The sequence below is a fragment of the Mesoplodon densirostris genome, chromosome 19 (genome assembly GCF_025265405.1).
Source record: "Mesoplodon densirostris isolate mMesDen1 chromosome 19, mMesDen1 primary haplotype, whole genome shotgun sequence".
NCBI lineage: Eukaryota > Metazoa > Chordata > Mammalia > Artiodactyla > Ziphiidae > Mesoplodon > Mesoplodon densirostris.
In genome coordinates, this window is record NC_082679.1 from 22,518,443 (window position 1) to 22,531,149 (window position 12,707).

The 12,707-nt window shown below is 42.9% G+C and overlaps 1 pseudogene; it reads left to right on the top strand.

Moving 5' to 3' along the window:
- The first annotated feature begins 271 nt into the window (after positions 1–271).
- LOC132479614 (zinc finger protein 541-like) overlaps positions 272–12,707 on the top strand; it is a 37,242-nt pseudogene continuing 24,806 nt past the window's right edge.

The window sequence follows — 12,707 nt, forward strand, 5'->3', positions numbered from 1 at the left end:
TCCTCACCAGTTCCACCCCTATTAGGCTTCTCCCAGCAAAGCTCTCCAGGTTCCTTCCCAAGGGAGGAAAAATACGGAAAGAAAGAAGATAACTCCTCTAACAACAAAATCCCTTTTCCTACCTAGATCTCCCCAGTTCAGTATTGCTTTCTTCTTTCTTCCCCAAATTGCCAATCTCCCCCAGTTTTACACCTGTGCCCTTGCTTTGGCGACCCAAGTTCTGATTGCCCCTGCCTTTCCACCACCTGCTTTCAGGGCAAAAGAAGTTGGATGAGTGTCCCGAATTGATTATCCAGCATTCCAGGAGGAAATATCTAATGGTCTGTCACCTGAACCCCCTTCACTGTGCGACCTAAACTGGGCCCTCCTGTTCCCTCGAGGTTCTTTCATTCACTCGCACTTCTCCTGGTGAGTTTCCTCCCTTTGCCTTTGTCTGAGGACATCCACTTTGTCAGATGGATTCCTTTCTTTCGCAGAAGGGTTTCTCATCAATGCAAGGGTCTCTGTACCAATGGTGAAACCATTAGAAGTTGCTGCTTTGGGAGGTCAGATGAGGGAAAGGGTTATTTATCGTACATGTTGACTGCTCTGTAGGAATGCAGACATTTATTAGATTGGTGTATGTTTTATCATTTATTGCAAAGAAACCCTTTTTTCCCCTCTAGCTCAGCAACTTAGATACCTGCAGGGGATGGGCAGGTAAAGGCCCAGACTGGCAAACCTAAGATTGTGTTCCCCATCTAAGCGATGCCAGCCAGTGGAAATGGCCAAGTGGAAATGTCGGGGCAGTGTTGCCAGAAGTTTTACTTTCTTTTTTTTTTTTTCCAGAAGAAACCAGAACACTGTCTTTATGTGAAGCTTTTTGATCTTTAAATGTTGACAACCAATTTAATAAGTATTTAAAGACCTTTATTTAAATATTTAATATATTTATTAAAATTATTAAATTTTAAATTATTAAAGTATTTAAATATAAGTATTTAAAGACCTTATTAAAGACCACACCAAGGTGTGGCAGCTTGCAAAACACGTTACTGGCCACCAGTTTGGAATTTTGGGTTTAGGTTAGACACATATACACACCTATTTGGGCCCATGCGTCCGTGCTGGACTTTTTCTCTTCAGAGCAGCAGTTCTCAGACTTTTTTATCTTAGGACCCCTTTACACTTAAAAATTATTGAAGACCTCAGGGTATTTTTGTGCATGTGAACTGTATCTGCTGATATTTGCTGTATTAAAAGTTTAAACATAAATTTTAAAAAATTAATTCATTTAAAAATAGCAATAGTAAACCCATTATATATTAACATAATTGACATTTTAATTAAAAAACTATATTTCAGAAGATAAAAAATTTAGCAAGAATAGTGGCATCGTTTTGGGGGGTGCTGCGTTCGGTCTTTGTTGCTGTGCGCAGGCTTTTCTCTAGTTATGGTGAGCGGGGGCTGCTCTTCATTGCAGTGAACGGGCTTCTCATTGCAGTGGCTTCTCTTGTTGCAGAGCACGGGCTCTAGGCACATGGGCTTCAGTAGTTGTGGTTCACGGGTTTAGTTGCTCTGCGGCATGTGAGATCTTCCCGTACCAGGGCTCGAACCTGTGTCCCCTGCATTGTTAGGCGGATTCTTAACCACTGTGCCACCAGGGAAGTCCCGTTTCACATTTTTAGAGTCATCTGGAGTCTTATATCTGCTTCTGCATTCAGCCTTTTGAGATAAGTCCTGTAGCCCCTGGAAAGTTTCACTGAATGGGAAGGGCAGATAACATCTAAATATTGTTATGAAAATAATTTTGACCTCAGAGACTCCGTGAAAGACTCTCGAGGACCCCGGGGGTCCTCTCATTGTCCTCACTACGAAAATGTCTATTCTAGATTTTAACGATTGTCTGCATTTTCTGGTAGGAAGAGCTTGTGGAGTGAGAAACTTTGATGTCTCTTTTCCTCGTTTAGTTAATTCTATGTAAGAAGTCTCTCTGGCAAGTGCAGTCATAGCCTTCTGATTCCTCTATGTCGTTCTGTTTTCCAGCATAAGCTTTATATCTGCTTTTTAAATGAGCGATCAGAGGAAATGAGTGAAACTTACGGTTAAAATTATATATTGGTTCCATGGCTAGAGGAGGAGTTTTCCTTGGTTGTTCAACTGAAGAATGTAAGTGCAGAGTATAGGGCAGGAATCCCAGCGTCAAGCGTGGAATCACAGCACAGTGAGTGGTTAAGGGTGAGGGCTTTGAAGTCAGACTTCCCAGGGTTGAGTGCTAAGCTTGATTTGGGACAAGTTACTTAACTTGTGTGGACTTTATTCACCTCATCCATAAAATAAGGTCAATAATACAGTTTATGCCTCAAAGGGATGTTGTGGGAATTAAATGAAGTGATATATAAGTGATTGCAGTGATGCTTGAAACATGATAACGCTTTGGTAAATGTTTGCTGCTATTCTTAGTCTTATGATGGTGGTTATTATGGGGGCCAGGCCGGAAGGTAAGTGGGGACTGTGGGACCTGGAGGCCATTGCCCCATCCAGAGATGGCCGTTGTCCCTCACTCTATCCTATTATTACCTATCCGGGAATATCAAATCTAATCATTTTCAAGAGAAGCCAGAAAGTCATATCTCTAGGTGTAATCTCCCCATTAAAAAAAATGTTGGTGGCTGATCCAATTTTTATTTATTTTTTATTTTTGGGGTATTCAGGCAATCTGATCCAATTTTTTTTTCTTTTCTTTTTTTTTGATCCAATTTTTAAAAACACTGTGTAGGTTAAACAAAAGAAGCCTGTAGTTTACAACAAGGTTTGGAGTGGGAAAATAAGGAAAGAATTGGCATCGGCGGGGTAAAAGCTGCAAGTCTCTCCGACCTCCCAGCTCCCAACAACCTGATGTTACTGAGACACGATCACTGTCTCCCTGGTAACACTGGTGCAGAGAGAGGAAGAGAAGGTGGCTCTTGGTGGGGAGGGGGAGGTGGCGAAGCTGACACACCAACAGGTTAGGGCTGCTCCAAGAGGAAGAGAGGTGGCCCAGTGGAATCCTGTCACTCATAAGGAAAGGGAGGCTGAGAGCCTTCTTTGATCAGAGTTGTGTGGCCAGCAAGATGCTATAAGAAGTATAGACACATAAGGTAGAGTCAGAGTCATCCTAGAGCTTATAGTCCGGGGGAAAATAGAAGAACCTGAAGGATAATTAAAATTTGAAGCCATTCAGGATGAGTGTTACATGGATTTTCAGACAAGTGCTTATCAGAGTTCAGAGGAGGGGGAAATAATCTCAGACTTCGTTATGTTGGGAGTATTCTCTGCAGTAGAGGGGGCGTTTCGGTCTTCTTTGGAAGCGTTTCATTTGGTAAAGCCGAGTGAAGAGAAGGTGGTCAAGGGCAACGGCACAAATGAGTGTCATAAATTCAGATGTCTCGAGGGGCTGGGCAGGGCATATAGATGAGCGGTATGGCCAGGTGTGAGAGGTTAGGGAGTGGTGAGGACTGTGGCAAACTGGAGAGTGCATGCTGTGTCTAAAGGCAGCTGTGGCTTCTCAGCTCCAGCCAGTTGTTGCTTTGTGGACTCAGTGTTGACAGAGCATCAGATATTTTCCCCCAGGTTTTTAAATAGAATTTGGCTAACCTTATTTTCAATGCAGTGTCCCAGGTGGTAGCCACAAGCCATTTGTAGCTAACTTAATTAAAATTAAATAAAATAAAGAACTTAGTTTGTCAGTTGCACTAGCTGCATTTCTAGCTGCTCATTAACTGCATGTGCTGAGTGGCTGTCATTGGACAATGCAGATTTAGAACATTTCCAGCAGCTCAGAAAGTTCTTTTGGACAGTGATACTCTGTCCAAAAAAACTCTGACAAATTTTTCAACTTGGTAACTAATTGAAAAATATTGAAATTTACTGCCGGCTGAGTAAAACATTTTTATAGAACAGGTAGATATTGAAATTGTTCTCTCCCTTCCCTCCAAACAAGGCCTCAGTAAATATTATTTACCTAATTGTGGATTTATGGCTGCGGTCTAGAATCTGTGGTGGGTTACTTTCCCACGAGGTTGTAGCATTTCAGAGGAGAATCTCTTTCTCCTCCTACCCCACCAGTCATGCAATGATAGGCCTTTTTATTATTTTTATTTTTATTTATTTTATTTTATTTTTTTGCAGTACGTAGGCCTCTCACCGCTGTGGCCTCTTCCGTTGCGGAGCACAGGCTCGGGACGCACAGGCTCAGCGGCCATGGCTCATGTGCCCAGCCGCTCCGTGGCATGTGGGATCCTCCCAGACTGGGGCACGAACCCGTGTCCCCTGCCTCGGCAGGCGGACTGTCAACCACTGTGCCACCAGGGAAGCCCCGATAGGCCTTTTTCAAAAGAAAAAAAAATAAAATTGCTTTGGATCCCCAGTGTTGACTTAAACTGTTTTTTAAACTATTAAGGCCTAAATGATGCTAAAATGAGGCACAACTTCCTAAAGCTTACAGCTCTCGTGCCACCATAAAGCCAAAGTCAATTTGCCAATCAAATAGAAACAAAGCAACCAAACTAATGTAACTCAAATTACAAACATTAATTTAATGAGAGGGCTGCTATTTTGCTGGAATTTAACGGCTTCCTTGAAACAAATACTTTGCAGACTGCCACACCGGGCCCTTTTGGGTTTAACAGGCCCTGTGGTATCTCAGATCTCCCATCCCTTTTTCAGTTTGAATTGCAGCAAAACCTCCACTTGTACCATGATGTCCACTGGCTTTAGTTGAGCCCAAAAGCATTATCATGAGCTCAATCCACCTCTATCCCCTTCTCATTAGCCTGCAGCAATTAAAGTAGTCCTAGTCAGCATTAGTGGCATTAGTGCAATCATAAACAAAGCCCGGGCATTGAAACCAAATGGTAGTATTACTGGGTTATAAAGTGGTAATCCAATAATCCAGATATACAGATTTTCTTGTTTAGATTGTTCTCAAAACGAAAGCACAAAATTACAAAATTCTTGTAAAGAGTAGTTGGACGCTTGGGAATGTCTCCAGGGGACCAGAAACCCTGCCCTACAGCGACTAGCGGGGAGCTCTGTGCATAGAAGGTGCTAAAACTTGTTGAATTGAATTTATCTGTTGACAGAACAAGAGCAAGTTCAGTACTGGTTGAGCAGCGGGCGGTGGGGGGGGGGGTGCTTTACTATCTGGAAAAGTATGTAAATGTCAAAGCCCAGCCTTTGGACTTCTGGCGTGCCTGCCTGAGGTTGTAACCGGACCAGTTTGTTCTATGGACTGTAGGAGTATGTTGGAAGGAAGGCGATTTCGGCATTGGGGAAATCCCGAGACATAATCCTGTCTTCCACCCCGCCCCCACTGGCACCTTTTGTGTTTTCTAGTATAATTGGTGCAGTGCAGTCTACAGATTAATTTATAGGGAAACAGTATTGTGCAGCGGGTAAGAACACAAGCTCTAAAGTCAAGATATCTGGGTTTGGGCTTCCCTGGTGGCGCAGTGGTTGAGCGTCCGCCTGCCGATGCAGGGGACACGGGTTCGTGCCCCGGTCCGGAAAGATCCCACATGCCGTGGAGTGTCTGGGCCTGTGAGCCATGGCCACTGAGCCTGTGCGTCCAGAGCCTGTGCTCCGCAACGGGAGAGGCCACAACAGTGAGAGGCCCGCGTACCGCCAAAAAAATATATATACAAAAAAAAAATAATAATCTGGGTTTAAGATCTGGTTCAACTACCTGTTAGTTGTGTGACTGTGGACAAATGATTTACCCTCTCAGAGTCCCTTTTCTTCTCTGCAAAGTGGGAGTAATGATAGAACCGACCTCGGGGTCTTTGTGAGGGGTGAGTGAATTAAGGCCCGAAGAGCACTTGGTGTGCTACCTGACAAGGAGAAAACGCTTACAGTTTTACTTTATAAGATGTTGCTTTATGTTCCTTTTAAGTAATGCTTTATGTTTTATATTATTTGCTTGTTTTTATAGTCGGGAGGTGAAGGAGATGGGTTCTTTTCCCCTTGGAGCGCTGGGAACACTTTAGAGCAGCACTGTAGAAGAAACTTTGGAATTGGCAGAGAAATTCACTTTGCCTTAAAATATAAACTTCTGTCATCCACATTCCCTTGTCTGCAATTTAGAATTCCCAGAAGCTCTGAAAATGCTGAGGTGGCTCAGACCTCTTTGTGGCCACACCTGAACTCACATATTGCTCTTTCCTGTCTTTATGTATTCTGTTTACTCTGAGCTGTCAGGGTTTCAATGCAGGAAGAATGATTTGGTCACCAGGTGCTGCCCTGGACCCACTGGCGGTTACTTACAGTGTGGCGTATGCATTGATTTACCTTTCTGAATCCCTCAGATTGTGAATTCTGAAACTCACTTGGGTCCCGGAGTTCTGGTACAGGATTTCAGACCTGCACTGAACTTTAATTTGAGCCCCCTCAGTAGGCTACTTAACACAGACACACAGGTGGACACATAATGTGACACTCAGACGTTACACTTGCAGCTAGTCTATTCCATTGCAACATGAAAGGTTTAAAAACAGTCGAAACCTATGGCCTAGGAAAGTAGCCCAAACTCCAGTTATTCTAGGATCCACTCGATTTATCAGTGAGTCGTCAAGCGTTTATTAAATGTCTCGCTATGGACAGAATTACGTGTGATAGCCCAGAATGGAAACAACCCGAATACTCATCAGCAGATGAATGGATGAAGAAAATGTGTTCTATCCACACAGTGGAATAGTGTTCATCCATAAAAGGGAATAAAGTGATGATATGTGTCCCAAGGGGGGGATCAAACTCGAAAATGCTATGCTTAGTGAAAGCAGCCAGACAGAAAAGGCTGCATATTGTTTGATGCCATTTATGTGAAATGGATGGCCCTCTCCATACTTTGCATACGTCGTAACTTTTTGTTGAAAAACTGGACGTTTTGAATATTATAATATGGTACCTCTGGGAATCAGATTCTCCCCCGCACCTCCACCCCAGGCTTTGCTGTTGTCCAGTGTGGGTTCTAATTGTTTGTTCGTTTAGTGACTTCTCTAGGCTATTTTTAGAAAGACTGTATTTTTTGTCACGCATGGTCAGTGAAGTCTCTCTTCTGAGATTTGACAGAGATTTCCTTAAGTGTCCAAAGAGACATTTGACAGAGATTTCCTTAAATGTTCAAAGCAAAACAAAGAAACCCTACATCAGACAACTCACAGTCTCTGCAGTTGACATCTGGGTGAGTGTTGGGACAGGCCTTCAACATTCAGCAGGCAGCTTACAGCTTACATCGGGTCTTCATTGCTGTGCGCAGGCTTTCTCTAGTTGAGGCGAGCGGGGGCTACTCTTCATTGCGGTGCACAGGCTTCTCATTGCGGTGGCTTCTCTTGTTGCGGAGCATGGGCTCCAGGCACGTGGGCTTCAGTAGTTGTGGCACGTGGGCTCAGTAGTTGTGGCGCACGGGCTTAGTTGCTCCGCGACATGTGAGATCTTCCCGGACCAGGGATCGAACCCGTGTCCCCTGCAGCGGCAGGTGGACTCCTAACCACTGCGCCACCAGGGAAGTCCAATAGCTCTTTGCTTTTTATTGCTGGATAATATCCCATTATATGATGTACCGCAGTTCGTTTATCCATTCTTCTGTTGAGAGACATCTTGGTTGCTTCCAGTTTTTGGCAGTTATGAATAAAGCTGCTATAAACATTTGTATGGACATAAGTTTTCAGCTTATTGGGGTGGATACCTAGAAGTGCGATGGCTGGATGGTATGGTAAGGCCCTGTTTATGTTTAGCTTTGTAAGAAACTGCCAGTGTGGAGCCCTTTCAGAGCCCTTGTTCCCCAAAGCATCTCACTCTCCAGCTTTTCTCCCTGGCTTTCAGTGCTGTCTGTTGTCGGCCTCAGTTAATATCCTTTGCCCCAGGCTGCAGTGACTGGTTGACTGCCTTGAATGTTTTTGACAAATGCCTTCCCCATGGCCACTCTCTGCTCTGAGCAAATTCTGAGTTAGACACAACTCAGAAGGCAACTCCCAAAGGCAACACCTTTTCATTAGACCTTCAGAAGCTATTTGACAGGTCAGGACAGACAGCCTCAGTTCTTTGAGAACAAGGTCCTGTCTGCTCCCTCCCACACCAGGAACCCACAAGAGAAGGGGGGGTGCTGTCTTCAGAATCACTGCTGAGCTGGAGAGTGGGGAAGCGGGGGTGGTTCATTCACCTTTCTCTTGATAAGTGTTTGCTTGGTTGCTGTAAACCTTACTATTTTCCACAGTTCAGACAAGGTAGATTGTTTTCACTGTTTCTATGCTGGCATGGGTGGGAAGTTTTTAAATTAGTAATTCAAGCTTTTTACCCTTATAGGTCTTTTCAGATAGTCTGTTTCCTCGAGTCAGTTTTGGTAATTTCTATCTTTCTAGAAATCTGTCCGTTTTTCTCTGAGTTGCCTAATTTGTTGGCATGCAGTTGTTCATAGTATTCCTTTACAATCCTTTTAATTTTGTAAGACCATGAGTGATGTCCCTTCTTTAATTTCTGATTTTAATATTTTGACTCTTTTCTCTCTTTTTCTTTTTAGGATCAATTCTACTAGTTTACATGTTACATAGTTTATTCCTTTTGTCTGGCAGTTACGCTTAGATTCTTTTGAGTGTGAATACTTAAAGTATGAAGTTAATCTTCATCTTTCTTTTTGTTTTTACTAAATGATTCAAATCCTGTGGTAGTGTTTGAGCCAAAGTCTACAAGGTACAGTCTTATGCCTTGTCTGGAAAAGTCTGTGTAGACTCTTGAATACTGGTTTTCCTGTGCATTGAGTTCTGTGCTGACTCCTGCCTTTCCTCAGTCTGCAGGTGGTGGTAGTCCTTGTCTTCTAGCCTCGTTTCTGTTGAGAAGTTGTAAAGGATCTGCCTGGTCTTCCTGGTAGTCTTTAGGGTTTTCTCTTGGTCTTTAGGGTTCTGCAGTTCTGCTTGTGTGTCAAGGAGTGAATTCATTTTTTTTTTTTTTTGTCCTGCTCTGGCCGTGCAGTGCTTGTTCATGATTAACCATATACCTTCAAGAATCATATCTTTAAGTCTGGAGCCCTGTGTTTCCGCAGTTCTGGAAATCCCTCCGCCATCCTGAGGTACCATGTCTTCTCCATCCTCTCCTCTTCCCTTTCAGGACCCCGTTTAGGCATATGTTGGGCTTTTGCATTTGCTTCTTCATTTGTATTTTCCATTTGTTTCTCTCTCTGCACTGAATTCTGGGGGAGAATTATCTTCAGATTGCTCTGCCCGTTCATTATTTGTCTCTTCAGCACTGTTTATCTGCTGTTTAACCCTCCCAGTGAGTTTTAAATTTAAAAGTCTTTCATTTCTAGAAGTTTCATTTGTTTCTTTTAAAAAATGTCCTTGCCCCTTGTGTCTTCTTCTTTTCTCTGCTAGGTTTTGATGTCTCTCGTCCTGTTTTTAACTAGTTCTTGTGATGCTTTTCAAGGCTTGTGTGCGGTATTTTTCTTTCATTTATTTAGTTTTCCTGTGGATGGCTTGGCTCTTCCAGGGTCCCAGGTCTCCCTTGCCTGTGAACTCAAGTCCCTGTTTCCTTTTCCATGTGTTTGTTACAACCTCAGGTCCCAGCCTCCAGGGTAGTGCCCTTTAAGAGAAATATAATATGAGCCATGTATATAATTTAAAATTTGCAAATAGCCACATTAAAAAATAAAGAGGTAGATGAAATTAATTTCAATAACATATTACATTTAAACCAGTAGATCTGAAATATTATCATTCAACATGTAATCAATATGAAAATGAATTATTTGGGGTACTAAGTCTTCCAAATCCAGTGTATTTGACACTCACAGCAGGTCTCAATTCGGGGCCACATTTCAAGTGTGTCATCACCACATGTGACTGGTGGCCACCATACTGGATGACAGTTCCAGGCCCTGTATTGGAGTCTGACTTTCCCCTTGGGCCAACTTGTGCTCGGACCTGTGGCTTTGAGTTTCCTCATTGTTGCTGGCACTTGGGGTCTTACCTGTCTCTTGAGCTTGACTCTGTATTAAAAATGGTCTTTTCTCATACCTCTATGTGTTTATTGTTGGAGAAAGAGGTCAGTTTAGTCCACCATGTTGCCAAAATCCTTTCATTTATTCCTTACAACAATCTTTTTTTTTTTTTGTTCTTTTTTTAAAAAATTTTTTATAGGGGTATAGTTGATTTACAATGTTGTGTTAGTTTCAGGTGTACAGCAAAGTGAATCAGTTATACATATACATAGATCAACTCTTTTTTGAGATTCGTTTCCCATATAGGCCATTACAGAGTATTGAGTAGAGTTACCTGTACTATACAGTAGGTTCTTATTAGTTATCTGTTTTATATATAGTAGTGTGTATGTCAATCCCAATCTCACAATTTATCCCTTCCCCCCACCATCCCCTGGTAAACATAAATTTGTTTTCTACATCCATGACTCTACTTCCATTTTATAAATAAGTTCATTTGTATCCCCCTTTTTTTAGATTCCACATATAAGTGATATCATATGATATTTGTCTTTCTGTGTCTGACTTACTTCACTCAGTATGACAATCTCTAGGTCCATCCATGTTGCTGCAAATGGCATTAGTTTGTTCTCTTTTATTGCTGAGTAATATTGCATTGTATATATGTACCACATCTTCTTTATCCATTCGTCTGTTGATGGACATTTCGGTTGCTTTTTCCTTACAACACTCTTATGATGGAGGTACTCTTATGCTCAGTTTACAGATGAGGAAACTAGGGCTCATGGACCTTAAGTGACTTGCCCAAGGTCATCTGGCTGTTAAGTGGCCGAGAACAAACCCCCATACAGGTGTGTTTGAATTCCAAGTCCACGCTCTATCCACCATGTGTGTTGCCATCTCATAATTGTGATTCCTCCTCGTTCATTCTCAGGAAATAAACACCACCAAGAGCTCTCTCCTCCCTGACTCCTTACACAGCCTTGCTTGTCTAGAGAGTAGCTGTTTGCTGAGACCTGGTAGTGGAGAGCCATGGACCAGTGCAGCCTGGGGGACAAGGGCACCCTTCCATCCGAGATGCACCTCCCTTCGTTTCCCGAGAGCCAGGCGCTCAAATGCAGCGACACCCTCAACCGGGATCTGGGGCCTGGCTCACGAGACCTGCTGTACGACGGCCTGAGCCACTTGGACCTGGACCCCAGCCTCCTGATGCCTGACGCACCCAGCGAGATGCTGGAGGACAACTTGGATGCCCTGTCCGTGTATTCAGGGAAGGACAGTGACTCCATGAAGCCGCTGGTGGAGTATGCAGATCCGGAATCTCAGACTGCCTTACAATAATACCCACTCTGCTTTCCCCCCAGAGTGCCAGCAGTAAGAAGCAAAAGAAGAAATGAAAGTAAAAGCACTTTGCAGGCTGGGAAGCACTGGACAGATGGTAGTGATTTTTACCAATACTGTTAGAATACCTTCCCACAGTCCATTGATGCAGTTCTAAGTCTTTCTCTTCCGCAGCGGAGGAGCAAAGGGAGAACTAGTGGAACAGTCAGAGACGTTGGTTACATCACCTTTTGGTTTACCTTCAGACTTCCGCCATAGGATAAATTTGATTTTTGTTTTTAACCCACTTCATGGGTTCTTGGGTAAGTTGCTTAGACGAGTTGACTTAGAGCTCCTTCGTATTTATAATCACACCACACGCATGGAAGGCCACATCCGGAACAGCCCTGCAGAACAAATGTCAATGTTAATTGGGATCAGCCGCTCAGGAACTGTCCTGCACACTCGCTAGAATGAAAGACTGCCGAGGCCCGCACTCCACACAATGTAGACAAGCCGTTAGCCTTGTCCCCGTGTTGGAACCATGGCTAAATGTGAGATCCTAGAAACCAAGGCCATCCTTGGTATTGCAGGTGCTGGGCCAGGCCTGGTTACAGTAATTCAGGTTCTCAACCTGAACCACAGAAATTACCTAAAAATGCTGCTAGGGTGAGTACGTGTGCATTTTGCTGGGCAGAGAAACTGTGGTATTTCACCAGATTTTCATATGGGTCTGTGCCCCCCAGTGAATGTTACAAAGCATTAATCTAGTTCAATTTTTCCTAATTTGTTTTAAACTTGAGGATTTTTTTTTCTGGTTACCTTATTAAAAAAAATCCACTGAACGTTAAATTTTAACTCTTTACACTTCTCTAACTTAAATTCAGATTCATACAAATGGATATGCTTATATATTTTCATTAGAAAGTGATATATATTTAAATAGAAAACTTAGAAAATAAAGAAAAGTAATAACAATTAAAATCCCCACCATGGCTCCCACACGTGGATTTTTAAAAAACGTAGGTGAGGCCACTAGGGTACACATGGTTTTGCAGAGATGTATTAAGTGTTTAATTCATTTGAAGTTTCTAAAACTTAGTGAGCCTGCTTTCTTATATGAAGGTAGACTATTCGGTTGTCATTGTAATGGTTATTCCATTGTATTGTCGGACCATATTCTTGCCTGATAGACTGTTAGAGTGGATCTGTGAATAACTTTTCCATTGACTTTTCTCTTGGATGAGTTCTTCGCACATATTCCTCCCTGTAGGCTTGCTGGTGGGAGAACACACACAGTTTTAGAGCTTGTGCACATGCTTTCTGGGAAGAGCAAGTGGCTTCCTGGGCCAGTGACTCAATGTGCCTGTTTTTCAGTGTCCCTGCCAATTTTTTTGAAACCACATTTTGTTCTCTAGTTTAACAGTTGCTTTAATAAACA